At 43.8% G+C, this 26,482-nt stretch overlaps 1 protein-coding gene across 4 annotated transcripts in view; it reads left to right on the top strand.

The window, feature by feature from the left end:
- rbfox3a (RNA binding fox-1 homolog 3a) overlaps positions 1–26,482 on the top strand; it is a 598,584-nt gene that overhangs the window by 131,361 nt on the left and 440,741 nt on the right. For all 4 annotated transcript variants that reach the window (XM_080305712.1, XM_080305714.1, XM_080305711.1 and 1 more), the window contains exon 2: positions 13,150–13,186. The gene's annotated coding sequence lies outside the window, so the exon portion shown is untranslated. The remainder of the gene's footprint in view (positions 1–13,149; positions 13,187–26,482) is intronic.

Raw genomic sequence — 26,482 nt, 5'->3', positions numbered from 1 at the left:
CCTGTGACATTTAGTTGTATATGCCTTTTGTGCCTCACTAGCTGGTTACACTGTCCATCCTAGTTTACTCTTTAAACTGTTTGGATGTCTCAGTAGACAGTGCAGGTAATCTTCCAAAAAAAGGTTGACGGTTCCATCCTTTGCTGTCTACATGCCAAAAATCTTTGGGCAGAATACTAACCCCATGATCTTCTTATGGCCTCTGACAGTGGACTCATCTCTGTGCTTGTCCTGCTAGACCTTAGTGCAGCGTTCGATACTGTCGACCATAATATCCTGTTAGAGTGATTAGAACATGCTGTAGGTATTACAGGTACTGCACTGCAGTGGTTTGTATCATATCTATCTAATAGACTCCAGTTTGTGCATGTAAATGCAGAGTCCTCTTCACACACTGAGGTTAATTCATGAGATTCATGTTGATTCATGAATGTGCATGATTGAAATTATGAGTTAAATTATGCAATTAAACATAGAAAAAAGTACTTGTATAAATGGATGACTGAGGCAAGTTGTATAAAGGGTCTTGAGTTCTCAGGTAGAGCAGAAAAGTGTTATATAAGAATCAGTCCATTGCATTCACCATTTACCCAGATCATTGATTGGCTCTGCGGCAGTTACCTTGTCTTATGCCAACAAGACTGAGACTATGAACATGGCTCCTCCTGAACTATACGATAACAGTACTTAGGGCGATCGTGGCTCAAGAGTTGGGAGTTCGCCTTGTAATCGGACGGTTGCCGGTTCGAGCCCCGGCTCGGACAGTCTCGATCGTTGTGTCCTTGGGCAAGACGCTTCACCCGTTGCCTACTGGAGGTGGTCAGAGGGCCCGGTGGCGCCAGTGTCCGGCAGCCTCGCCTCTGCCAGTGCGCCCCAGGGTGGCTGTGGCTACAATGTAGCTGCCATCACCAGTGTGTGACTGTGTGTGTGAATGGGTGGATGACTGGATATGTAAAGCGCTATACAAATACAGGCCATTTTACTTAACTTAATTCTGTGTGCTTTGACAAAAACCATGGTGGGTGGATCGTGAACAGGGAATTCCTTCCAATGTGAGAAGCCCATAAGACTACCAGTTTAAGTTATGGAAGAATAAGGTGGTAAAAATGCTCTTAATATCTCATTTTTAATTCTGTGCATTTGTTTTGGATCTTATTTGCACTTCTTCTGATACATTTTGTGGCTTCTCACTAGTCTGTGTTTAAGGATTGTCTGGAGCCAACACTGTGAACAATCTCATATTCAGATTCAGGAAACCTGGGTGATAACCACCACTCTGACACCACTCGGTGTGACTGGGAGCTTGATAGGCATGTTGCTGAACTTGCTGCAGAGATGATAAGACTCGTTTATTTTTCTTCAATGATGTTGAAACTGTTACATTATAAATGAGAAGAGATGAATTATTGAAAACCTTCTCCTCTTTGATTAGGGCTGAATTTCACAATGGCAGATATTGTGGTGTCAACTAACAAGCATATTTGTATGACCATGATATTGTGTGACCTCTAAGAACTAATTGGCAGCAGCAATCAAAGCAATGGGAGTAAAAAATAAATAGTAGTGATGGTAATATTTAAAAATGAATAACTGCTGACTGGAAGCGGCATTGTGTCACTGTGGGCTACTCCTCCTCTGTAAGTCATAGTGGGCACACCTGGACCAGTGTCCCTATGCCAGCTTCACCAGTGTGCCATCACCACAGGCATAATTAACTGAGACTGGGCTTTTTCACATCTAAATCTACATCTGATGCAGAGTTTCATTCTCATTCCTGTAGACTGGGATTTGAAATATGTAATGGATGGCACCCAGAGCCTGTCGTGGTGGCTTTGTGGTGATTTGTCTCATGGTTAGCTCACTGCTATTCTGGCAATAATCAGGCACTGATTAGAATATGGAAATGCTGAAGCCATCTGTAGTTTGTCTGTGTGCGAGTATGAGCGTAAGAGAGATTGTGAATTCTGTATCTGGTTGGCTGATTTGTTTTTGTCAATCCTGCCAGCATGCAAGGAGAGAGATGACTGTCTGTCTAATGTTTAGTCACGAGTTATGGAGCGAGACACATTGTGACCATGAGGTACAACAGTGATGCAAACAACCAGTCAGCCATCATCTCTTACTTTTTCACTACTACCCCCTCAATTTTATCAAGATACATGAACTTGAAGTTTTCATTCAGTCAACATTACACCTGCTTCATTAAAGCTTACCACGTACTAAAACAGAGATGTTTTTAACTTTGCATTTTCTGAGATGTGGGATCTTCCCAGATTCCCAGGGATCATTTAGTTTTAATTCCCAATGGATTACTGAACCAACTCATGTCACCAACTAGGCATGTTTTCTCACTTATAGACAAACCAACCTTACTGCCTTAGAAGAGGTAAAAACACCCCTGGGGCACTAGAGAGACAGATAGAAGCCAAGTCCAGTGAAGCCAGGAGGATCTGAAGGACACAAGAATATAACACTTCAAAGGTAGTTTTAATAATAATAATAATAATAATAATAATAATAATAATAATAATAATAATAATAATAACTTTATTTATAAAGTGCTGAATAGCTATTTGAAACTCCATCCATCCATTCGCTTCCACTTATCCTTTTAAGGGTCGCGGGGGGCGCTGGAGCCTATCCCAGCAGTCATAGGGCGAGAGGCGGGGTACACCCTGGACAGGTCGCCAGTCTGTCGCAGGGCCAGCACACAGGGACAGACAACCATTCACACTCACATTGTATAAGTAAGAGTATAGACTGTAAGAGTGCAGACTGACTAGTAAACTTGACTAGTAAGCTTCAGTCTCATCCTTACCTCACTCTTCATCAGAACAATCCAGTATAGCATCCACATCACTGCAGTCCCTTCAAGTTTTCAGTTTAGATTCATGAGTTTTGGGTTTTGTTTTGTTTTCTGCTTCAGTGCAATAAAAGCTGCCTCTTTTAGTCCACCCTTCTGTGTCCGTGAGTCCTGCGTGTGGGTCCTCATCCTGCCTGCCACACACCACTAAACATGACAGAATGATGCAATGACATGCACGCTGATGGACTGCACTGACTGCCTGGCCTGTGCAGTCTCAGCTGCAGTATCCAGAGTTGGCTGTGTGCCCTGCACAGCTTCAGCCTGCTTCACTCCAGCCGCCTGTGTCCGCTGAGGGCTCTGGAGATCCATTGTTTGTCTTCACTGGGGAATCTGGAGAGTCTGTCCGGCAACCACCAATTCAACCACCAGCTCAACCGTCCACGTCTGCCATGCCTCCACCGCATCTCTGCCAGAGGCTGTCGCGCTGCCTGGTCCTGTGCCATCTGGTCCTGCATGACAGCTGCCTGCCAAGCCTCCCATGTGCCTTCAGCCATGTCCACGAACAGCACGGCCTAGGAGCTATGGAAACCAGGAACATGGAAAACTACACACAGCAACATGGGATGACGCAACAAGAGTCAGAGGAAGACAGATGACTAAATACGCAGAGGATAATGAGGGGGATGGAAACAGGAGGGAAATATGGAAGCAAAACTGAACACACTGAACACAGAGCAAGGAACTATCAAAATAAAACAGGAAACATTAGATACACACCAAGATGCGGGCTTGTCACGTCGACCGGGGAAGAAACGGACATGCAAACAAACGGACACAGAAGATAAGTGAACATGAAGAGTAGACATGGGTGACTGGACATGAAACGTGGAACACAGGGAAGGCACAGTAACAGAAACCTAGCTACTAGGAACTATAACACAAGCAGAAAATAACTAAACTTAGAATACCACTAAATACATAAACACTATTTCACAGACCCAGTGCCATGACATACACTTGTTGATCAAGTTGATTTTGTACCTCATAAATAAAGATTACAACTCAGTTTGTTTGTTTTTCAGCTATTTTTTTTACCCTTTAGCCTTCACTGCTTAAAAGGAGAAACGGCCAGAGATGGGCAGTAACGCGTTACTGTAATCTGATTACTTTTTTCAAGTAACGAGTAAAGTAAGCGATTACTATTGCAAAAACGGTAATTCGATTACCGTTACTTTCCCGTAGGAACGCTGCGTTACTGCGTTACTAAAACCGTGATTTTTTGCGAGAATGTCTCATGACAGTGACGTAAGCGAGTGCGACGTTAGTGACAACAGCTGTGTGCAGATCAGCAATGGATCACATATCGATTGTGGGAGAGAGTATGAGCGTGCAGCGTTTAAAGCGTGGAAGCACTGACCTTACTTTGAGTTTGATTCCATAAAAAGTGACAAAAACATTAGTGTCCGCTGTGCGTGGGAAGAAAACTTCTTTTTACAGCGAGAAAACCCCTAAACTTCCGAGCAAGCACCGAGTAGCTACGACGTAATGCGCAACTGACCGCGGCACACCTGCACCAGGGTAACCCTCCGCCTACCCAACTCCTGCTTTACAGGTGAAAATAGAGCAACAGGACCGCTGAGTCTTTGACTTTATTTTCTGCTGTGTTTTACTTGCATCTATTTGAAAAACTGAGTGTAAACACACAAAATATTTTATTTTATGTGCTGGAATGTGCAGAAAATAGGTTTAAATGTTAAACTAATTTATTCAAGTCAGAGAATGTTGCATATAATTACATTTTTGCTTGATGCATAAAGTTAAAAGATTAAAACTAATAAAACAAGTTAAAAAAAGAGACTTTTCCATTTGATTACATTTTGTATGATGGATTATGTAGAAAAAGTAGAATTGGGCTGAAAGATCTATCGCTTTATCACCTCTTCAGGTTGTAAATCGTGTTTTTAAAAAGTAACTAAGTAACTAAGTAATTAATTACTTTTGAAAATAAGTAATCAGTAAAGTAACGGGATTACTTTTTTGGGGAAGTAATCAGTAATTAGTTACTGATTACTTTTTTCAAGTAACTTGACCAACACTGGAAACGGCGAATCATTTTGTTAATTACAGTTTTACACTTCTCTGCACATATGTACAATAGTGTAGGTCACATTATGAGTGATCTCAGGTCAGTGGAAGCTGACCTACAGGAAGCTTTGAAGCACCCTTGCCTTCAACTGATTCCCAGTCCTCACCTATAGCAGATGTCTTCACAGCTGACAGACCCACAGGTAGCAGGTCTTCAGTCAAAGATTATCCACAGTGTGTATGTGCAAACATCCAAAAATTGCTGCTTTGTCCTTTGTTTGCTAATCCTCAGTCTTTGATAACAGCTTGTAACCACAACCATGACTCAATGCTCGGTAAGAAAAGTAAGCTTGCAGCGACAGTATCCAGCTGTCACCACAAGATGGCAGAATATTACAAAGTGGACACAAGCACGCATTCCTACCCCCCCATAAAACATATTAAGGATTGTACATTAACACAAAACTGTTGTCGGGACCATCTCTGAATTTCACCAGAGAAACACACACATATGAAGAGAGAGAGAGTATGCATAGTATGCAAACAGCTACCAAACAGCCATCATAATTCATCATACAATGAGGAACAAATCAACAATTGACAATGACTAATTAATATTAAAATCTGTAACATAATGTTTGCAGTTTAGTCTGTTACTGTTACTATTTTTACCATTTCTTCTTGGAGCAACTGTAACCCACATAATTTCCTCAGGGATTAATAAAGTATTCTGACTCTGATCGTTTCAGGATGACCTGCCATTATCCAATCACACGTCTGCTTACCTGCATCTGTTGCTCGTTTCTCCTCCTCTTCTTTTCTCTTTTTTCTAAACTGAGCACCTGATGGCTTTGAACTTTTCTTGTCCATCTTCCATTGGTTTTAGTTTTGCACTCCAGTATGAACACAAATCCTCCAACCCGAGGATCACCACAACATAGCCTAACAGACCTACACCTTAGTTCACAGATTCACTTTGTCTCTGGTTTATTTCTGGATTCAAATCATGAATCCATAATGGGCTTGGATTTACAACATTATGAATGAAATGTGCTCTATTTGGAAGCAGCCGGCTCGCCTCCCCTATCGACGGGTTGTGTGAGAGACTTTAAATCATCAAACTGTAAATTATACATTTTAAATTGTTATTGATCCTTTACCCCGAGTCCTAAAGTGTATATTTATTTTCTTACTCCTCTTATATTTATTGTTTGTTAACTTGCACTGCTGTAACTGGAGCCTCATCGTCTCGTCTCTCTATATGCTGGACTGTCTGTAGCGGAGATGACAATAAAGTTTACTTTGACTTCAGCAGCGAGCAGGCGCACCGAGGGCTCTCCCTCACTTTTCGTGTATAGAATTTCGAAAAAATATCGGTGCAAATTATAAGTCTGTATCATGATGTCTGGTGTTTTCGCGTTTGTTGGTTTGTTTTTATTTTTGTTTTATTTTGCGAGTTGGTTATTAGATGCTGCTCCAGCCAAGGCTCGCGTGCGGAGTGAAGCGGAAGAAAGTGCGAGAGAGAGGGTGAGAGAAAGAACAAAGTCCCCCACGGCTCGCGATAAAGACTCGAGTCGTTCATGTCAAAGATCCGGCTCTAAGAGCCGTTTCGTTCGCGACCGACGCATCACTATTTCTAATGAATGGCACCAAGAGCCTGTCACGATTACTTTGGAGTGATTTGTCTCATTTTCAGCCCACTGCTGCTCTGGCAACAACCACACACTAATTAGTATATGAACCTGCTGAAGCTGACTGCAGTGTGTGTGTGTGTGTGTGTGTGTGTGTGTGTGTGTGTGTGTGTGTGTGTGTGTGTGGGTGGGTGTCTGTGTGTGTGTGTGTGTGTGTGTGTGCATGTGTGTGTCTGTTCCTGTCTAGCTATCTTTGTGAGGACCGAAATCTGCATTCTACTATACTTGTGAGAACCAACAGTCATTTGTGAGGACACACAACCCGGTGCTCACAAATTTGAAGATATTTAAAGGCTCAAAATGTGGTTTTAGTGTCAGGGTTACAATTAGGTTATGGTTAGGTTTAGTGTTAGGCATTCGTTTTTAATGGTTAGGGTAAAGGGCTAGGGAAAGCATTATGTCAATGAAGGTCCTCACTAAGATAGCTGAACGGGGTTGTGTGTGTGTGCGTGTGTGTCTCTGTGTGTGCGTGTGTGTGAGTCTGCATGGCTGATTTCTTTCATTGGATTCTGCCAGCACTGCAGGGAATGAGATGTTTGTCTTTTATGTCTTTAGTAACAAGTGAGAGCCTCTGTGTGAGGGACATTATTCACCCGTCCAAACAAATATAGTTAAATCATCTCTTACTTTTTCACTGTTACTATCTCATAGATATTATAGAAACGTTTTAAACTTCTGTAATTTAATAACAACCGACATTCCATCTGTTTGATCGCTGGAGAGTTTACCACATGACAAACGGGAACCATACAGAATCTTCCCAGATACAGGACATCTCCCCTGAATTCAACTGAGTCTTGGTTAAACAAAGTAACTGTCTAAGTCATAGTCGGTGTCAGATTCCCATTGCAATAAGGTGTTACTTAAGACTGAACAATAAGGATAGTGGAAATAAGAAAAAATTAGTTGATCCAACAACAGGGTTTGTACAAGTAACTGTGGAATGTGATGGTTCCACCTTGGCTTTTTGTCTCTTCAGGAATAGTCCTGTTTGAAGGAGCTTCAAGAAGCTCTTCTTTCACTGCTTTTTGCTCAGTTCTTTATCAAGGTAACACTGTTTCAGTAATTCTAGTCATAAAATTGTCCCTGTTGCTGTCACTGAACTCAATGAGAATTGTTTTGATTTGATTCATTTTGTTTAATTACAAAACATGTGTTTGTCAGGTTTCATTATGTGTTTTGTGCCAATTTTGAGGTCTAGGGAGGCCAACTCATGGCTGATGGTGTGTTTTTCCTATTCTGTTATCCTTTATTACACTAGCAGATGTTTCAAGTACACCATTAAAATTTGACAGAACTTTTTTGTGCTCGTTGCATCAGTTTTGACAAGATCTCTAACACCACTGCAGCCCAAAACCATTGAAACTTGAATTTATCACTCCATCAGCCCTGCTGCCACTGATTTCCAGTCCAGCAGTTGTATAATTCAGCATACCTCGCCCTTTTCTTCCTGTTTTCCTTTCTTAAGAATTGCTTGTTGACAGCGATGGCTCCACTAAAACCATTTCTGTCATTTGGTCAAGATATTTACAGAATAATGAAAAAACCCTCGTATGTGTGGATGCAGCACAGGTACCTATGTAGGCTCCGTGTAAGCCATGTGTTGGTCTGACAGCCATTCAGGGTGTACACTGCTTGTCCAGTGACATTTGGGATAATATTGTACCTCTCTTTAACACTAAGCAGGACATGAAGAACTTGGGTGGATGAATATGTAGAGGTCAGTCAGTTTATATTACTTGAACTGTTGTTTTTTGTGCCTTTTAAGACATTTTAGCTCAAGCATTATTATAAAATGCTGACCATCTTCCGTGGAAAGAATAACTTTTCATTTTCTTTAATCCTCGTCATTAAAACAAATAAACATGCTCTGCAGTAATACAAAGAAGGCCAATGTTTGAAGACTATGTGAAGGTAAAAGAACACAAGGAAAGAAGATTGGAGGAATTACTGTTGAAGAGTGGAGGGAATTCTAAACAATCATCGTGAAAATAGACTAAAGACTGGGCTAAAAAAGAAGATTGAAAAAGAGAAAGCGAGGTGTTGTGGCCGGGTGGATGCAAGAAAAAAATCAAGTCTCCTAATTGGCTTGTTAAGACTTGAAAGCCTTAAAGGAGAGATGGGTGGCCTTGACTGAGGGATTAACCAGGGGAAGATGAGAGTAAAGAGAAGGTACTAAAAGCAATCACATCCGTGTGAAGGAGCAAAACACAGAGAGGGACAGAGATCATTTGAAGGTGGGCAAGTGGTGAATTAAGTTGAAAAAGAGTCATTTTGTTCAGTTAGTGAGTCTTTTTGGAAAGACTGATTCTTAGGAGTGCTTGATCTTTGGGTGAAGGTCAACGTTTTAAGGCTGATGGAATGAAACTAACGTATTCAGCTCACTGCTGCACAGGGCTGGACTGGTAATCTGGCATGCCCGCCATTTACCTGGTGGTCCAACACACTGATGGGATGGTCGAAGGGTCGCTGTGCACTGTCCCTACATGTGCTGACAACAGACAGAGAGACATAACTGAAAGGGATCGATTCAAGGATTCAGCCACTCCAAAGTCTGAGGTCCAGTTTGAGGTTTCAGAAGTCAGAAGTGTAGCTGTCATGTCAGAAATAAACACAGCACTGAGATCGCCCTCAGCATGAAAATACATATAAATCTGTGTTAACATTTTGTGGTGGGTGTGGTCTGTTTCTCAGCAGCAGAGGAGCGATGGGGTCATTACTCTAACCATCTGTCCCCTATCAAAGCAGCTCCAGGACCCAGAGGAGGCGTGAGAGGTTCGGATAGCAGAGCGGTGGCTGGAGCACACTCAATAGTGTAAAACGTGTGTAAAAAACTAAATAAAACTGAGTTTGCCAGCACAACCTCAGCAGTTGTAGGGTGTAGGTGTGGGGGTGATGCAGAACTATGCACAGGTTACTTTAGCTTCCTCAAATGAGAAGCTTTTGTTTCTTATGTGACAGACATAAAATACGAAATGTGAAAGTAGAAGATAGCAGACAGAAGTGTGTGTACCTGTATGTGTGTTTAGTGGGGGGTCTGTCATTTTAAATTTAGTTGGTGGATCCACTCCACAGTGGGCTAACAAACAATTAGGCTGGAGGCATACAATCCATCCTTATTTAGCCTGCTCAATGCCAATCCCACTGGATTGGATTCCCACATCCATGAGTGAAGTTTTCAATCTGAGGGCTCTATTGGGACGTTGTCCTCTGTTTTACACTCCTCTCAAACTGAACTGTTACGTGATCACACAACTGAAGCTTTTTCATGAACACCTCAAGCAACCATAAAAATGTCCCTATGGTGTATGTCAGGTGATGTCGCCACAACTGCTCCCTAATCCAGGTATAGTAATGTTTTCCAGCTCCAACCAAAGAACCTTTACTTCAGTCTGCACCTGTATCTAGTAGTAGTTTTTTTATTATTATTATTTCACATTTTTCTGTAACAGAGCCCTGTGAGCTGGTGACAATGGGAGGGAAGAACTCCCTTTTTACAGAAAGAGACCTCAGGCAGGACCAGGTTCAGGAGGTGGGCAGCCACATACTGGGACCCACTGGGAGATGTGGGGAAATCAGTGAAAATCATTCAGGGGCAGAAAGGAATTGTGTAACCTTTGAGAATACACAAGTTGTTGTAACATACACTCAACACACACACACACACACACACACACACACACACACACACACACACACACACACACACACACACACACACACACACACAGTCTTGTAGTGTGCAGTATTTCAATAAATCCCACTGTGACAGAGGCCACGTGTGTGTGGAGGATTTCCCACACTGACACACACTGCAGCTGTTTACTGAGGAGTTTCACTGTTCATGTCTGGAGTTCAGCAGTTTCTCAGTCTGTCATGTGTCGGTGTTTGACGAGTCCACCTTTAAAGTTGGTGCCCTGTTCCATGGACTGTAAAACCAAACCCATAACATTTACTTACCTGAAGATACAACAAGTGAAGCAGCCGGGTTCTTGAATATGAACTCATGTCAGTGACGGGCCTGCCTACAGACCAGGGTCTGTGTCTTTAAAATGTCACCTGATGCAGGTTCTTTCTCCTTTTTAATTGGTTAAGTGGAAAATGTTGTTCTTCACTCGATCAGAGTGCCCAATAGGAGGAGGGTGTAAACATGTGAATGCCTTCATATAAAGCTCAGGCTTTTAATGCTCCTGACTAAAAAGCCATGACGGAGGCTCAGACAGCGTCCAGGCTGTAGTTCACCTATCTGACTCATAAACGAAGACAAAACTACAATATTCAAAAACTATGTAGAGGTTAAATGTGTAATGCAGGCTGAAGGCCACAGAGATGTGTTTGCAACAGGAAAAGTGCTTTAAGCAGTTTGGTCAGTAAGACTTGACAAGACCTCCCACGGTGAAGTCGAGCCTCCGAGTACAGAATAAATCTAAAAGCACAATGCAACTGTACCTGCAAAGGTCCCCGACCTGTTTTGGAATCATATTTGTGCTTATAGAGCAAAAACATGAGTTTAAAATTATTTGAAACCAACTGAAAAAAGAAGTTTCTCCTCAGACACAGAGGTCAGGGGGATCGTCCAAGAAGGGTGATGCTTTCCTCTAGAATTGATCGGCGGGTGGTGTTTCCTTAGAACAGAGGACTGAAGTGATGTTGTTGTTGAGTGCAATATTCAAATAGGTTCTTTAGATGGTTTAATATAAAAGTGTCCTCCAATGAGACGACAGTGCCAGCAGAGCCCTCAGCTCGTTTCAGTGTGAGACCCCTGGTTTATATAGTGGTGCCTAATCAGACACAGAGCCAGCTGCAGGCCAGGGTTGCAGCATAATTCATCACAGTGATAAGAAATGAACTCCCTCCATAAAATTGAAAACAGTACTGGAACACTTCAGCATTTCCCCACATTCGCCCGTTTCTTCTTGGTTTAGGCTTTTCATACATTCTGCTGTGACTGTTTGGAATGATGGGACACAAACAGGAGAACAGCAGCAGACTGGGTTAATGACGTGCAACAGTGGCATGTAAACACAAAAGGGCTGGAAAGGAATGCTTGGGGAATGAAAAGTGGCACCTTTAAAATATCATAGTTGTAGATGGCAGAGGCAGATCCACCAGGCTGATGTGATCCTGAGGAGATGAGTGCAGGTTCAGCAGCAGTCTCTTTACTGTGCATCTCCCTGTCATGGACGAGGAGCCGGTGCCCAGGCCACCAGGACCTGCAGCTCTAAGCAGCTTTATGGGAAACAAACATACTGTCACACAATGGATTGTTGCAGGTGGAGTGTGTGTGGGGTCAGTGATGTTTTTCTGATTTGCATTGTATCGTTACCATGGAAACAGAGTTTGGCATATTATCTGTGTATGTTTGTGTGTGTATGTTTGTGTGTGTGTGTATGTTTGTGTGTGTGTGTGTGTGTGTGTATGTTTGTGTATGTTTGTTTGTGTGTGTGCGTGTGTGTGTGTGTGTATGTTTGTGTGTGTATGTTTGTGTGTGTGTGTATGTTTGTGTGTGTATGTTTGTGTGTGTGTGTATGTTTGTGTGTGTGTGTGTGTGTGTGTGTGTATGTTTGTGTGTGTATGTTTGTGTGTGTGTGTGTGTGTATGTTTGTGTGTGTATGTTTGTGTGTGTGTATGTTTGTGTGTGTATGTTTGTGTGTGTGTGTGTGTGTGTGCGTGTGTGTGTGTGTGTATGTTTGTGTGTGTGTGTATGTTTGTGTGTGTATGTTTTTGTGTGTGTGTATGTTTGTGTGTGTATGTTTGTGTGTGTGTGTGTGTGTGTATGTTTGTGTGTGTGTATGTTTGTGTGTGTGTGTATGTTTGTGTGTGTATGTTTTTGTGTGTGTGTATGTTTGTGTGTGTATGTTTGTGTGTGTGTGTGTGTGTGTATGTTTGTGTGTGTGTATGTTTGTGTGTGTATGTTTGTGTGTGTGTGTGTGTGTGTGTATGTTTGTGTGTGTGTATGTTTGTGTGTGTATGTTTGTGTGTGTGTGTGTGTGTGTGTGCGTGTGTGTGTGTGTGTATGTTTTTGTGTGTGTGTATGTTTGTGTGTGTGTGTGTGTGTGTGTGTATGTTTGTGTGTGTATGTTTGTGTGTGTGTGTGTGTGTGTGTGCGTGTGTGTGTGCGTGTGTGTATGTTTGTGTGTGTGACGTCACTCTGTCACTTCATGGAGGAGTTACTGTGTTTCTTCTTTGCAGTAACTTTATGGCTGATTGTGGAATATTTGGGAGGGAATAAAGGCCGGGCTTCAGTCCAGTTCTTCATTGCTTCTATCATTTATTCTATTTAAGTATTTTACAGTATATGTGGATTTTTGTCTGTGTGGCATCTTTTGTGGACAGAAACATTTCATTGTTCAGGCAAAAATGTTTCTTTACTGAGAATATGCTGATAAACTTTGGATACAATAGAAGCGAGCACAGCTCATTCAGCCGCATGCTTTCAGTTTTGTAGATTTCAGGAATAAAAATATCTCGAAATCATCATAACAGTTGCTCGTTATCACTCTTTTATTTCTGTAGCTTTGGTGTGAAACTGTTCAAATGTCTCTTTGTCTCTTTGTTTATCCACAGGTTGGAGAAAAAACGTCCACTTTGCCGACATCTCACCGTGAGTAGGCAACATTATTTCCTTGTTTCCTAAATCTGTGAAATGAAATCGTCACATAAAGGCTGCAATGTGTGGAGCAAAAAGCAAAAGGTGGATGTTTCACTGAGTCAGGTTCATCTTTAGTTGTCCTTGACTCTGTGCTGTTAGTTTTAGCTAAATGTTGCTCTGTTTAGGCTTTGTTTAGGGAAAACAAAGGTCAGTAATTGGCCTCATTTAATCAAAGCCTAAACTCTCGCAGCCACTACGTTCTGCTATTTTGATGTGCAGTAAAATGTTGTGTGCTTTTATTAACTTACTGACTAACTGGTGTTCCCTGCTCCAACCCTTTGCTTCTTTACACCACAGAAATAACAAAGTGTTACTGTAACCTGGTAAAATTAAGCCTACAGGTCTCAAACCTGTAGGCTATATTACGGCCACCAGATGGCGATAAGTTTCAGCCCAGTGGAAGTCTGAGAGTTCTACTGGTTTTACCTGTTATTACTTTGCTGCTGAGTTACTGAAGTAACTGGCTTATCTTCGGTCATACTGAATAAAACTTTGGTCCATGTCTCTCTTTGTGTAGTCGTAACTCAGTCTAAGGGTGAGGATTCACGTCCAATGGGAAACAAAGGAGAGCTGAGTCCTCTTCAATTTATACTTTTAAAACAATGAGCAGAAAAAAAGTCAAAAATGATGAACCGAGTTTGTGGGTCCTCAGTGTTCGGGCGGTGTTACTTGCTGTTATTTCGAACTCTGGACCCCTAAGGCCAGATCTTCTGCTCGCCACCAGAGTGAGAGCAAAACCAACCACGAGTGTTCCTTCGTGGTCTGTTCCTCATTTCTCCATTTGCCTCCTCGGCTGGATGCCCCGCCCTCTCTCAGGTGTAGTGACAGGTAGGTCGGGGGGGACTTCATTCTCTTTCCATCCCACCTTTCTCTACTAGTTTGTTTCATATTAATAATGGTGAGCTGAAGGGCAACTTTCTTTTCCCCGGAGAAGTCACGCCGGGTTTAAAGAAGTTCACTTATATTAAGTGTTTACTTTGAATCTCCTTTTCATTATAAACTTTCACTGTGGCTGAGCCAACAGCATTGAGATAAACTAAGGCACTTTCTCTGTGAGGTGTTTTTGTAGAGCTGCAGAAGCACCAAAAGGACTTCTGCCAGAGCACTGCTGGCATTGACAATTTAACAGCTCTCTGAATAATTTATTTCTCAGCATCCAGCAGGTTTTTTTATTTATTTTTTTATCATTTGACTCACCTTGGAACGAATAGCATTTCATTCATTAGTGAGAATGAAAACCTGTATGGTTGTATTGAATATAGCCTCAGGTCACAACAACTAAAATGAGCCAAACTTGATTAATTTGAGGTCTGTGAAACTCTGTGTGTGTGTGTGTGTGTGTGTGTGTGTGTGTGTGTGTGTGTGTGTGTGTGTGTGTGTGTGTGTGTACAGAAACAAACAGGTGGTGTCACTTCAGTGGCTATTCTTTTGCTTTTTCACGTTAGCTGCACTTTCTCACACACACACACACACACACACGGTAAGAATGGACACTCATATAAAGAATATGCCTCGAATCTGATTACCTCCCATTTGTCCTCACATGACCTGTTGATAATGACGACACTTTAAGGAGGAGGGGCATGTCATATCATCCAGATGTTGGTGACATTTTATCTTTCCATCATGTTTTCCCTTCTTTGGTGAAGGGTCATCCACAAATCAGCGCTGGCTCCGATGTATTTTTAATTCTAAGTTTATGAGAACACATTAGTTTGTTGCAACAAGAAATAAAGGTGAAAACTGAACTAAGACCCAAACTAACAATCAAAACTATGGCGAGAGGCACGTGGACCTGAACAGGAGCAGAACTCTGAGACCTGACGTGGAACGAGGGAAACAGACGACCCGACACAGAGGACGTGCTACAATAATAATAACATTAATAGTGGTATCACTGTGTGACTTTCAAGTAGTCTTGTTGTGTGAATGAGAGCTGTTTGAAGTGCTGACACAGAGGCTGTCAGTGTGGATGGGTGAATGTGGCGCCTCCTGCTGTCAGCAGAATTAGAAACATGCTCCAGGATATGAATACCAGTTGTGAAATTAGTCTAAAACTTTTTGCATCTATTTTTAGTTCAGTTTTAGACAGCGGACACAGCACTGAACAGATCGGTCCACAGGAGACCCTCTGTGGGGTTTTGATGTGTGGGTAACGTCGTTGTTTCTCAGTGTTTGTGTGTTTGGGGAAGGGTGTGCTGTGCTCCTGGCCAACCACACCATCCATGTTCCTATTTACAGACAGACGCACACTTTCTCCTCCAAATGACAGAGTGAAAGGCTTCCTTCCACCTGTACATCACACTAATGGAAGGCACACGTGTTTGTGTGTGTTTGCACTCAGGTAAACACTAGTACCCATTCTGAAGAGTCATTCAGCTGGACATGAAGAATGATGCAGGGGGATTATTTCTACTTGTGATGAATATGTTTTGGTAAATATCAGCTCAAAAACATATTTTGCAATTGTTGCAGTTTTGGAAGATGGAAAACAGACAGACTGATAACCTGATAACCTGAGAGACGATCAATGAGAAACATGTTGAGACAAAAAGTGACAACATGCTCAGATAAGATCAGTGCCATGTGCAAGCATGTGTGTGCACTGTGTGCACTGTGTAAGAGAGACAGAGGCCTGATGTAACCCTGTAAAACTGAGCATGCAGCAGCTCCTAGTCTTGTTAACTACATAGGAACCAAGAGAGCTGTAGCTGTCCTCACACATCATTACATTACATTGCATTGCAATAAAATGAATCCTGACCATAACTCCTGCTTGTTTAACTGGAACCCTAACTACACTGGAAAGCCCACTCTTACTCTAAAGGCCTTTACACATCAGACCTTAGTAATCTGTGTGAATATTTTGTGCCATCAAAATATTTCTCAGGCTCACCAACCACGTAATTTCACTGGATGAGTTTCCTGTTTTTCAGATTTTACCCATCAGATCACTGCAACAAGTGATGCAGAACCAGTAAAATAATAACTCAGACTGATCCCTGAAACTCTCCCTCTCAAACGTGGTCACGACTCTGCCAACAAGAACTCAAACTGCCCCAGAAATACAAAAGCACGACATAGTGATACAGTTTCAGCTCTTTGATCAAACCATGAAATGAAGCCAGAATCTCCTTTGCTTCAGTTTCTTGTTCAGAAACAGAAACCAGCTCAAACATGGATGTTTCAGCTGACTAAATTGTTTCCTGTGTAGTGTTTTCATCTGTGTCATCAGCAGTGTAGGGACTAATTAAGTAACGCGTTACAGTAACGTTATTATTGTGGTAACGAGCTCGGTAACTAGTTATTATGCCAAAACCAGGAACGAGTTACTCGTTACTGGGATTTAAATAGGCTCGTTATTCGTTACTTCGTGTGGTGGCTATCACGGAGCTCCCACAGATTCAGTAACATTATCAAGTGGTGGAGGCCAGCAGGTGGAGGAGGAAAGGGGAGGCAGGAGGAGCAGAGACCTGAAGCGGCCGCTGGTCCGAGTGTCAGGTGAACTGAACTTCAGGTAAGAAGTTCTGACCTGCAGTCTATCTGGATCAGATATAAACCAAGTTTAGGTGGAGTTTATTTTCGTTATTCTGACTTTTTCGTACTGCGTACTAAGATAAGATAAGATAAGATAAGATAGAACTTTATTAATCCCTCGGGTGGGTTCCTATGGGAAATTCGATTTCCAAAAAAGCACAGCACCGACAGAAGTTACAGAGTTATACACACACACATATATATAAATACAGAGACAATATAAATAAAATATACAAAGGGGATAAATAGAATAAATAGGAATAAAAAATAAAAATACAAGTGAATTGCACATTTCAAGTATTGAGTCTATTGCACTGTTGACTATTTACAAAAAGTATTGCACAAGGTATTGTACAGTGAGGTGAAGAGGCACTACAGCTTAGTTGTTCCCCCCTCCTTTGTCCCCCTGTCTCCCCTCCCTCTCCCCTCCAGAGAGGAGTTAAACAGTCTGATGGCGTGTGGGACAAAGGAGTTTTTAAGTCTGTTAGTTCTTGTCTTGGGGAGAAGCAACCTGTCACTGAACAGACTCTTCTGGTTGTTAATGGCCGTGTGCAGAGGATGCCCAGCATTGTTCATAATGTCCATCAGTTTCTTTAGTGTCCTTTTCTCTGCCACTGTCACCAGAGTGTCCAGCTTCATGCCGACCACAGAGCTAGCCCTCCTGATCAGTTTCTCCAGCCTGGATGAGTCCTTCTTTGCTGTGCTGCTCCCCCAGCACACCACAGCATAGAAAAGTACTCCAGCAACCACCGACTGGTAAAACATCCTCAGGAGCTTCCTGCAGATGTTAAAAGACCTCAGCCTCCTGAGGAAGTACAGTCGGCTTTGGGCTTTTTTATACAGGTGCTCTGTGTTGCATGACCAGTCCAGTTTATTGTCCACCCACAGCCCGAGGTACTTGTACTTGTTGACCACCTCCACCCCCTCTATCTGAACCGGCAGTGGACCTTCTCTGGACCTCCCGAAGTCCACAACCAGTTCCTTAGTCTTTGAGGTGTTGAGTTGCAGGTGGTTTGTGTGACTCCATGCGACAAAGTTCCTCACCAGACTTCTGTACTCCTCTTCCTGATCATCCCAGATACACCCCATGATGGCCGTGTCATCTGCAAACTTCTGAATATGGCATAATTCAGAGTTGTAGCAGAAGTCAGAGGTGTACAGGGTGAAGAGAAGAGGGGACAGCACAGTTCCCTGTGGTGCTCCTGTGCTGCTGACCACAGTGTCAGACGTGATGTCCTTCAGCCTGACGTACTGTGGTCTGTCGGTGAGGTAGTCGGAGATCCAAGCCACCAGGCAGGGGTCCACCTCCATCCTGTTCAGTTTTTCCTGAAGCATACAGGGCCGGATGGTATTAAAGGCAGTGGAAAAGTCAAGAAACAGGATCCTGACCGTGCCTTTTCCCCCACCCAGGTGTGAGTGGGCTCTGTGTAGGAGGTACAGGATGGCATCCTCCACTCCGACACCCGCCTTGTAGGCAAACTGTAGTGGGTCCTGGGCATGTTGTACCTGTGGTCGGAGGAGGTTGAGGAAGAGCCGCTCTAGAGTCTTCATAAGATGTGACGTCAGTGCCACCGGTCGGAAGTCATTCAGCTCATTGGGCCGGTTCCTTTTGGGGACCGGGACGATGCAGGATGTCTTCCATAGGGCGGGCACTCTCCCCAGTCACAGACTGAGGTTGAAGACTCGTTGTAGCGGCTCCCCAAGTTCAGCAGCACACGCCTTAAGCATCCTAGGACACACCTTGTCTGGGCCTGCTGCCTTTCTGGGGCGAAGCTTCCTCAGTTGCCTCCTGACCTGATCCACTGTGACACTGGGAGATGTTTGGGAGGAGGGGAGGGGGGGAGATGTCTTGCTGCTGAGAGAGGGATTGGAGGAGGGGGGTGTCATGGTGTCAGGAAGGGGGGGGAAGCGAGGGAGGTAGGAGAGTGGGGATTGGACTCTGTAGTGAAGGTGAGGGTGGGGGGGTTTTGGGCTGGTCAAACCTGTTGAAGAAGTTGTTGAGTTCGTTTGCCTTCTCCACAGTCCCCCCCACTGTGCTTTTCTTGGTGTTGTGGCCTGTGATGGTTTTCACACCATTCCAGACCTCCCTCATATTGTTCCTCTCCAACTTCTGCTCCACCTTCCTCCTGTAGGTGTCCTTTGCTTCCCTCAGGCAGCGTTTCACCTCCCGCTGTGCTGCTTTCATCTCCTCCTTCACTTTGCTCCTGAAAGCCTTCTTCTTCATGTTGAGGACAGCTTTGACTTCCTGTGTTACCCACGGTTTGTTATTAGGATAACACCGTACCGTCTTAGCAGGGGCGACTGTGTCCACACAAAAGTTGAGGTAGTCTGTAAGACAGTGTGTCGCCCCCTCTATGTCCTCACCATGTGGGCTCAGGAGCACATCCCAGTCTGTGGTGTCATAGCAGTCCCTCAGAGCATCCTCCTTTTCTGGGGTCCATCTCCGGATGGAGCGCGTTGTGACCGGCTGCCTTTGGACGAGGAGTGTGTATTGTGGCTGTAGGTAAACCAGGTTGTGGTCTGACTTCCCTAGTGGGGGGAGGGGGGTGGCTCTGTATGCATCTCTCACATTAGCATACAGTAGGTCAATTGTCCTGTTGCTCCTTGTGGGACAATTCACAAACTGGTGAAAAGCAGCCAGAGTAGAGTCCAGTGTGGCATGGTTAAAGTCTCCAGATATAATAATGAAAGCCTCGGGGTTTTGTGTCTGAAGTCTTGCTGTGACTGTGTGTATTTTCTCACAGGCAGCTGTTGCGTCGGCCCTCGGAGGGATGTAAACACACACACAGATCACATGACTGAACTCCCGAGGTAGATAATATGGCCGCAAGCTAACAGCTAGCAGCTCCAGGTCCGGACGGCATACCGAAACTTTAACGGAGACGTGTCCAGGGTTACAGTATCTGTTGTTAACGTAGACAATGAGTCCCCCACCTCTGCTTTTTCCGCTGGCCTGCGTGTCCCTATCGGCTCTCACGGATGTGAAACCACATAGGTCTACGTTAGCCTGCGGCGTTAGCTCGGTTAGCCACGTCTCCGTGAAGATAAACAAGCTGCACTCACGGTATAGTCTGTGGTTGTTCAGAGCGCACAGTTCGTCAATCTTATTCTGTAACGAGTTCACGTTGCCCATGATCACTGTCGGGATTGATGGTTTGAATCGCCTCCGGTGATCCGCTCTCCTCGCTCCAGCTTTGCAGCCTCTGTAGCTCCTCTTTAGCTCGGCCGGGATGTTGTGTCGCATGCCGGTCTGTCCCTTTGTTTTTAGTGCCAGCAGCTCCACTCTCGAATAGATGAAGGAGCTGGTTCCAGAAGTTTTGAAAAGTGCATTATCCATCTTGTATCGCTATATCTAAGAGGTATAAGTAGTGGAAGGTGAAAAAAAGTTTGAAAAGCCTAGTCTAAAAAGTTAAAGTTAACAAAAAAGGTGCGGTGTTGCAGAGCTACTTGGAAAGGCTGCCGTCACTCCAGCGCCATCTTGTACCATCAGAGCTGTGATGGAGAAACAGGTTTACCTTTTAGGTGACATGAATGAGTTAAAGTTATGAACTGTTTCTGAGAGACAAATAACACCAGGATCCTTTTTTTACGTAGCTGACAGCTGGTAACTGTGCAGGGGCGGGTCTAGCAAAGTTTTGCCAGGGGGGCAGGTAGGGCATTAACAGGGAGAGGGGGGGCACAAAGAAATACTTTTCTTTGTTATTCTCATTTAAAATGTCTCTCTGTTATTAAATAATTATCTGAATCTTACAACCAAAGTTTTTATCTGATGTACAACATATAGAAATCATACATATATACCAACAAGACTGTACATCACTGTCACAACAGTGTTTGTTTTCATTCAAAGGCTTTATGGTTTTTCCTATAATACCTGGGGGGCCGGTCTCTAGTCAAAATGCCCGGGCCGATTTTTTGTCCCAGTCCAGCCCTGTGTAGTAATAATGGGTGTACCCAAGTACACTAAAAAGCGCTGGGTCCTGCTGGTATGAGGCACTAACCCACACCAGCCCCATTAGGGTCTATTCCCTCCTGTCAGCAGTCTTTCCAGGCTGTCATCTGGTCTTTCCCTGATTGTCAGCTGCCCTGTCGCAGCGGTCACTGGATCACTCCAGAGTTCTGATTCAGTAAAGGACTAGCTGTTAGGATCCCTGACAATGCATTGCTTTAAATGAAAAACTCTTGAGGGATGGCTGTTATGAGGAAAAGCAGCAGAGAAACTTTTCCAGCAGCACACATCGTTTTGTGCCTCAACCTTCGTTCTTTTACCCAGGCTAATCTGCCATTTTTCCTTGATTAGGTTTAGGGATTAGAGATCTGATCTAAATTATCATATTAAAATTTGGGACACATCGTCAGTAGTGGATGTTGGATTCATCGGGTGTTTAGGCCATTATCACTAGACGTAAGAAGTAAGACAAGTAAATGAGATAAGACAGGAGAGAGCAGAGAGGAGAGCCGGAAGGAGGGTGCCCGATCTGGCTTCTCACACCTCCCCGGGCTGTACGCTCTGCCTCCCAGAAAAATGGTAAATGGCCTGTATTTATATAGCGCTTTACTCGTCCCTAAGGACCCCAAAGAGCTTTACATATCCAGTCATCCACCCATTCACACACACATTCACACACTGGTGATGGCAGCTACATTGCAGCCACAGCCACCCTGAGGCGCACTGACAGAGGCGAGGCTGCCGGACACTGGCGCCACCGGGCCCTCTGACCACCACCAGTAGGCAACGGGTGAAGTGTCTTGCCCAAGGACACAATGACCGAGACTGTCCAAGCAGGGGCTCGAACCGGCAACCTTCCGATTACAAGGCGAACTCCCAACTCTTGAGCCACGATCGCTCAAGATCGAAAAGGGAAGAAGAGCAGAGGGCAGAAGAGCCGAACCTTTTTCTTTCCTATTCTGACACTTTCAAATCACCAAGTAACATCAAACCTGTATCAGGCTACTGGTTACATTAAAATCATTTTCTATTTGTTATTGTAGAATATGTGATTCATTCAACAACAGGATGCAATGTAATTAGAATTCACTGAGTTTAATGCCTTTAGCTGATTTCGCACATGTGTTTGCTTGCTTTGCTTCTCATTCTTTATTTCCTACTTAAATCAAGCTCCGTTGTACTTTATTCTCCCACCTATCAGAAGCTGCATTTCTTCATGTTGATGAGGATAAGCCAGTGGTGCCCACTTTTATGCCGCAGGATACACTTAACCCTCACCGGAGAAGCAAGTTATGCGTGCACATTACCTTCCCTCAAACCCATCAACACGACACATATTAAATGTCATTTAGCATTAAAACATGTACAGAGATGTTGAGACCCTTTAAAAAGCTTAAAGCCTATTTTCACTCAGTCATTATGAAATCCTGATTGGTGCTGTGTCACCAGGAGCATGTGGCGTAAAACGCTGTCCAGTCAAAGATGTGAAGCTTTCTGGCCATGGCGACTCCTTGTGGCAAAGGAACACTTACTGGTTTCTTTCAGGTTACCATTACCACAATATTCATACTGTAAGACAACAGAGAGAAATGAGTATTTACATAACAAAGATGAAACTGTGATCACTGACCTGACCGTTGGCCAAAGTATCACTGGACCACATAAAAACCTGTCATGAGGCAAAGGGTGAAGGAGACCCAACATGCAGACTCGTCAGGCAGAGCTCGACTCAAAAACACAGCTTTATTGCTGAAGTGCCAAAGACACACGACTACAGGGAGTGCAGAATTATTAGGCAAGTTGTATTTTTGAGGAATAATTTTATTATTGAACAACAACCATGTTCTCAATGAACCCAAAAAACTCATTAATATCAAAGCTGAATGTTTTTGGAAGTAGTTCTTAGTTTGTTTTCAGTTTTAGCTATTTTAGGGGGATATCTGTGTGTGCAGGTGACTATTACTGTGCATAATTATTAGGCAACTTAACAAAAAACAAATATATACCCATTTCAATTATTTATTTTTACCAGTGAAACCAATATCACATCTCCACATTCACAAATATACATTTCTGACATTCAAAAACCAAACAAAACCAAATCAGCGACCAATATAGCCACCTTTCTTTGCAAGGACACTCAAAAGCCTGCCATCCATGGATTCTGTCAGTGTTTTGATCTGTTCACCATCAACATTGCGTGCAGCAGCAACCACAGCCTCCCAGACACTGTTCAGAGAGGTGTACTGTTTTCCCTCCTTGTAAATCTCACATTTGATGATGGACCACAGGTTCTCAATGGGGTTCAGATCAGGTGAACAAGGTGGCCATGTCATTAGTTTTTCTTCTTTTATACACTTTCTTGCCAGCCACGCTGTGGAGTACTTGGACGCGTGTGATGGAGCATTGTCCTGCATGAAAATCATGTTTTTCTTGAAGGATGCAGACTTCTTCCTGTACCACTGCTTGAAGAAGGTGTCTTCCAGAAACTGGCAGTAGGACTGGGAAGAGCGTTCTCACTCCCGCGGCGTAACATGTCGACGTTTTGTCACGTCCCGCGGCGTTCCTGAGGAACGCGAAAGGAGACCTTCGGCGTTCTTATGGTACGCGGCGGGTTAAGGCTGGAATCCAGTGCAATGACGCTCCCGCGGTAGTAGATGTTCCAGCCCTGTATTCCAGCCCTAAACCTAACCTTATCCCTAGCCCTGTCCATAACCTTATTCCTGACCTTAACCAGGACTTTAATGATGTTAAATAGCGTGTTTCTAAGCGATTTGAAGAAAAAGAGCGAACATGTGTAGGTTCAGTCCAGACGGTTCTCATATTTCCTCTTTTTCCGAGGTCGTCATTTAGGAACGTGGTGGGTAGCCGAAAACGTAATATGGTGACGATTTGTCACCTAGCGTAAAATGTTACGCTTTGGGAGTGAGAACGGGTTGGACTGGGAGTTGAGCTTGACTCCATCCTCAACCCGAAAAGGCCCCACAAGCTCATCTTTGATGATACCAGCCCAAACCAGTACTCCACCTCCACCTTGCTGGCGTCTGAGTCAGACTGGAGCTCTCTGCCCTTTACCAATCCAGCCACGGGCCCATCCATCTGGCCCATCAAGACTCACTCTCATTTCATCAGTCCATAAAACCTTAGAAAAACCAGTCTTGAGATATTTCTTGGCCCAGTCTTGACGTTTCAGCTTGTGTGTCTTGTTCAGTGGTGGTCGTCTTTCAGCCTTTCTTACCTTGGCCATGTCTCTGAGTATTGCACACCTTGTGCTTTTGGGCACTCCAGTGATGTTGCAGCTCTGAAATATGGCCAAACTGGTGGCAAGTGGCATCTTGGCAGCTGCAGACTTTTCTCAGTTCATGGGCAGTTATTTGGCGCCTTGGTTTTTCCACACGCTTCTTGCGACCCTGTTGACTATTTTGAATGAAACGCTTGATTGTTCGATGATCACGCTTCAGAAGCTTTGCAATTTTGAGACTGCTGCATCCCTCTGCAAGATATCTCACTACTTTTGACTTTTCTGAGCCTGTCAAGTCCTTCTTTTGACCCATTTTGCCAAAGGAAAGGACGTTGCCTAATAATTATGCACACCTGATATAGGGTGTTGATGTCATTAGACCACACCCCTTCTCATTACAGAGATGCACATCACCTAATATGCTTAATTGGTAGTAGGCTTTCGAGCCTATACAGCTTGGAGTAAGACAACATGCATGAAGAGGATGATGTGGACAAAATACTCATTTGCCTAATAATTCTGCATTCCCTGTACTCTTTTACTCTTATGCTGTTTTGTGGATCACGAGGTTTAAAACTACTTATAAACACACACACACAAAGTAACTCCACCAGAGCGCCTATTTCGGGTCACTTGCCGGTCCAAGCCCGGGTAAAGGACCAGGGTTGGAATTGTGACATTAAAAAACAATGATTGCTAAAAGAAATTTAATTTGTAGTTCTAAATGAACTCTAAATGCATTTAGGACGTTTTTTACTCACTTTATGTCTCTTCCACGATGTTATTTCTCTCTCCAACAGCATAGGTTACAATTAGATTAGCATGACCAATTATGCAAATTAGGTGATGACGTCATTTAGCGACTTCTAGCGACTTTTAGGACAACCAATAGCGATTTTCCTTACTGAGGAGTTGGCAACACTGGGTTGGGGAGGAGAGGATGTTGTCTAAGCTAACAGCCATCATGGACAACACCTCCCACCTCCCTGCGTGAGACTGTACGAGCACTGAGCAGCTCGTTCAGCAGTAGACTTTTACACCTACAGTGTAGGAAGGAGCGCTACCGGCAGCTGTCAGACTCTATAACACAGTTAAACATAGTCTAAGGTGCTTGAAGACGTTTCACCTCTCATCCGAGAAGCTTCTTCAGTTCTAAGGTCAAATGGTGGAGAGTCCCAGATTTAAACCCAGTGGGAGTTTCCCCCCCAAAGAGGGACAAAGGACCCCCTGATGATCCTCTACCTAATCACATGAGCCAAGGTGTGAAACTGGGTGTGGGTCCCAATCAGCCAGGGTTTCAGGTGAGCTCATTGTGAAACCTGGCCCCACCCTATCATGCGAATTCCTGAGATCAGATGGCCCAGGATGTGAGTGGGCGTTAAGGCGTCTGTGGAGGGATCTCAAAACTGGATTATAGATGGCAGAGAGTTGGTGTCGTAAACCCCGCCTCTGTTCAAAGATGGTCGCTCACAGTGGACATAGATGCTTCTTTCACTCCTCTTTCAAACCATCTGTCCTCTCTGTCCAAAATGTGAACATTGGCATCCTCGAAAGAGTGACCTTTATCCTTAAGATGCAGATGGACTGCTGAGTCTTGTCCTGTGGAGGTGGCTCTTCTCTGTTGTGCCATGCGCTTGTGAAGTGGCTGTTTGGTTTCTCCGATGTAGAGGTCTGAGCATTCCTCACTGCACTGTACAGCATACACCACATTGTTACTGTAAGTTTGTGTTTTGGAGTCCTCAGGTGTGTGTTCTTCTCTGAGTGGTGTAGGTTCAGACTGAGTGTTTTTGAAAGCAAGGTGTGGGATTTCCTGCGTTGTCTTTCTAATTTTGTTGTCTCTCTTATCTTTCGTTATCTTTCTTTCTCAATTTTGCCATTTCTCCGCAACAGTTGCCCATAGTGGACCTCATCACAGCCTGGTTCCTGGGATGAGCAGGTTTCTGTGTACTTTCCTTAGTAGCTTAAATATAGAGTGTGACGTTAAATTGGTATCTAGGAACATTATGATTAAAAGCTACAGAGCAAATAAACTTATGATCTTCCAAAGTAAAGCCTGAACTGTCAGCTGTGGCTTTAATTGGGAAATGCAGCTATTAGTAAACCGAGGACTGCAGCAGAATAGAGATATCTAAACAAAATAAAGGTCAACAGGTGGCTTGAGTTGGGTTGCCAGGTTGGAGTCAAAGCAAACTGCCTCAAAAGTTATATTGATTAAAACAGGTGAATCCTGTCTGGGTGGCATTTCATCAGTGTTGGGACTAACGCGTTATTAAGTAACGCGTTACAGTAACTACGTTATTATTGTGGTAACGAGCTCGGTAACTAGTTATTATGCCAAAACAAGGAACGCGTTACTCGTTACTGGGATTTAGATAGGCTCGTTATTCGTTACTTCGTGTGGTGGCTATCGCGGAGCTTGCACAGATTCAATAACATTAGCAAGTGGTGGAAGCCAGCAGGTGGATGAAGGAAAGGGGAGGCAAGAGGAGAGACCCGAAGCGGCCGCCGGTCCGAGTGTCAG

This window comes from Astatotilapia calliptera, chromosome 8 (assembly GCF_964374335.1).
Source record: "Astatotilapia calliptera chromosome 8, fAstCal68.1, whole genome shotgun sequence".
NCBI lineage: Eukaryota > Metazoa > Chordata > Actinopteri > Cichliformes > Cichlidae > Astatotilapia > Astatotilapia calliptera.
Note: the sequence above shows the minus strand (reverse complement) of the source record. Positions and strands in the feature narration are given on the sequence as shown.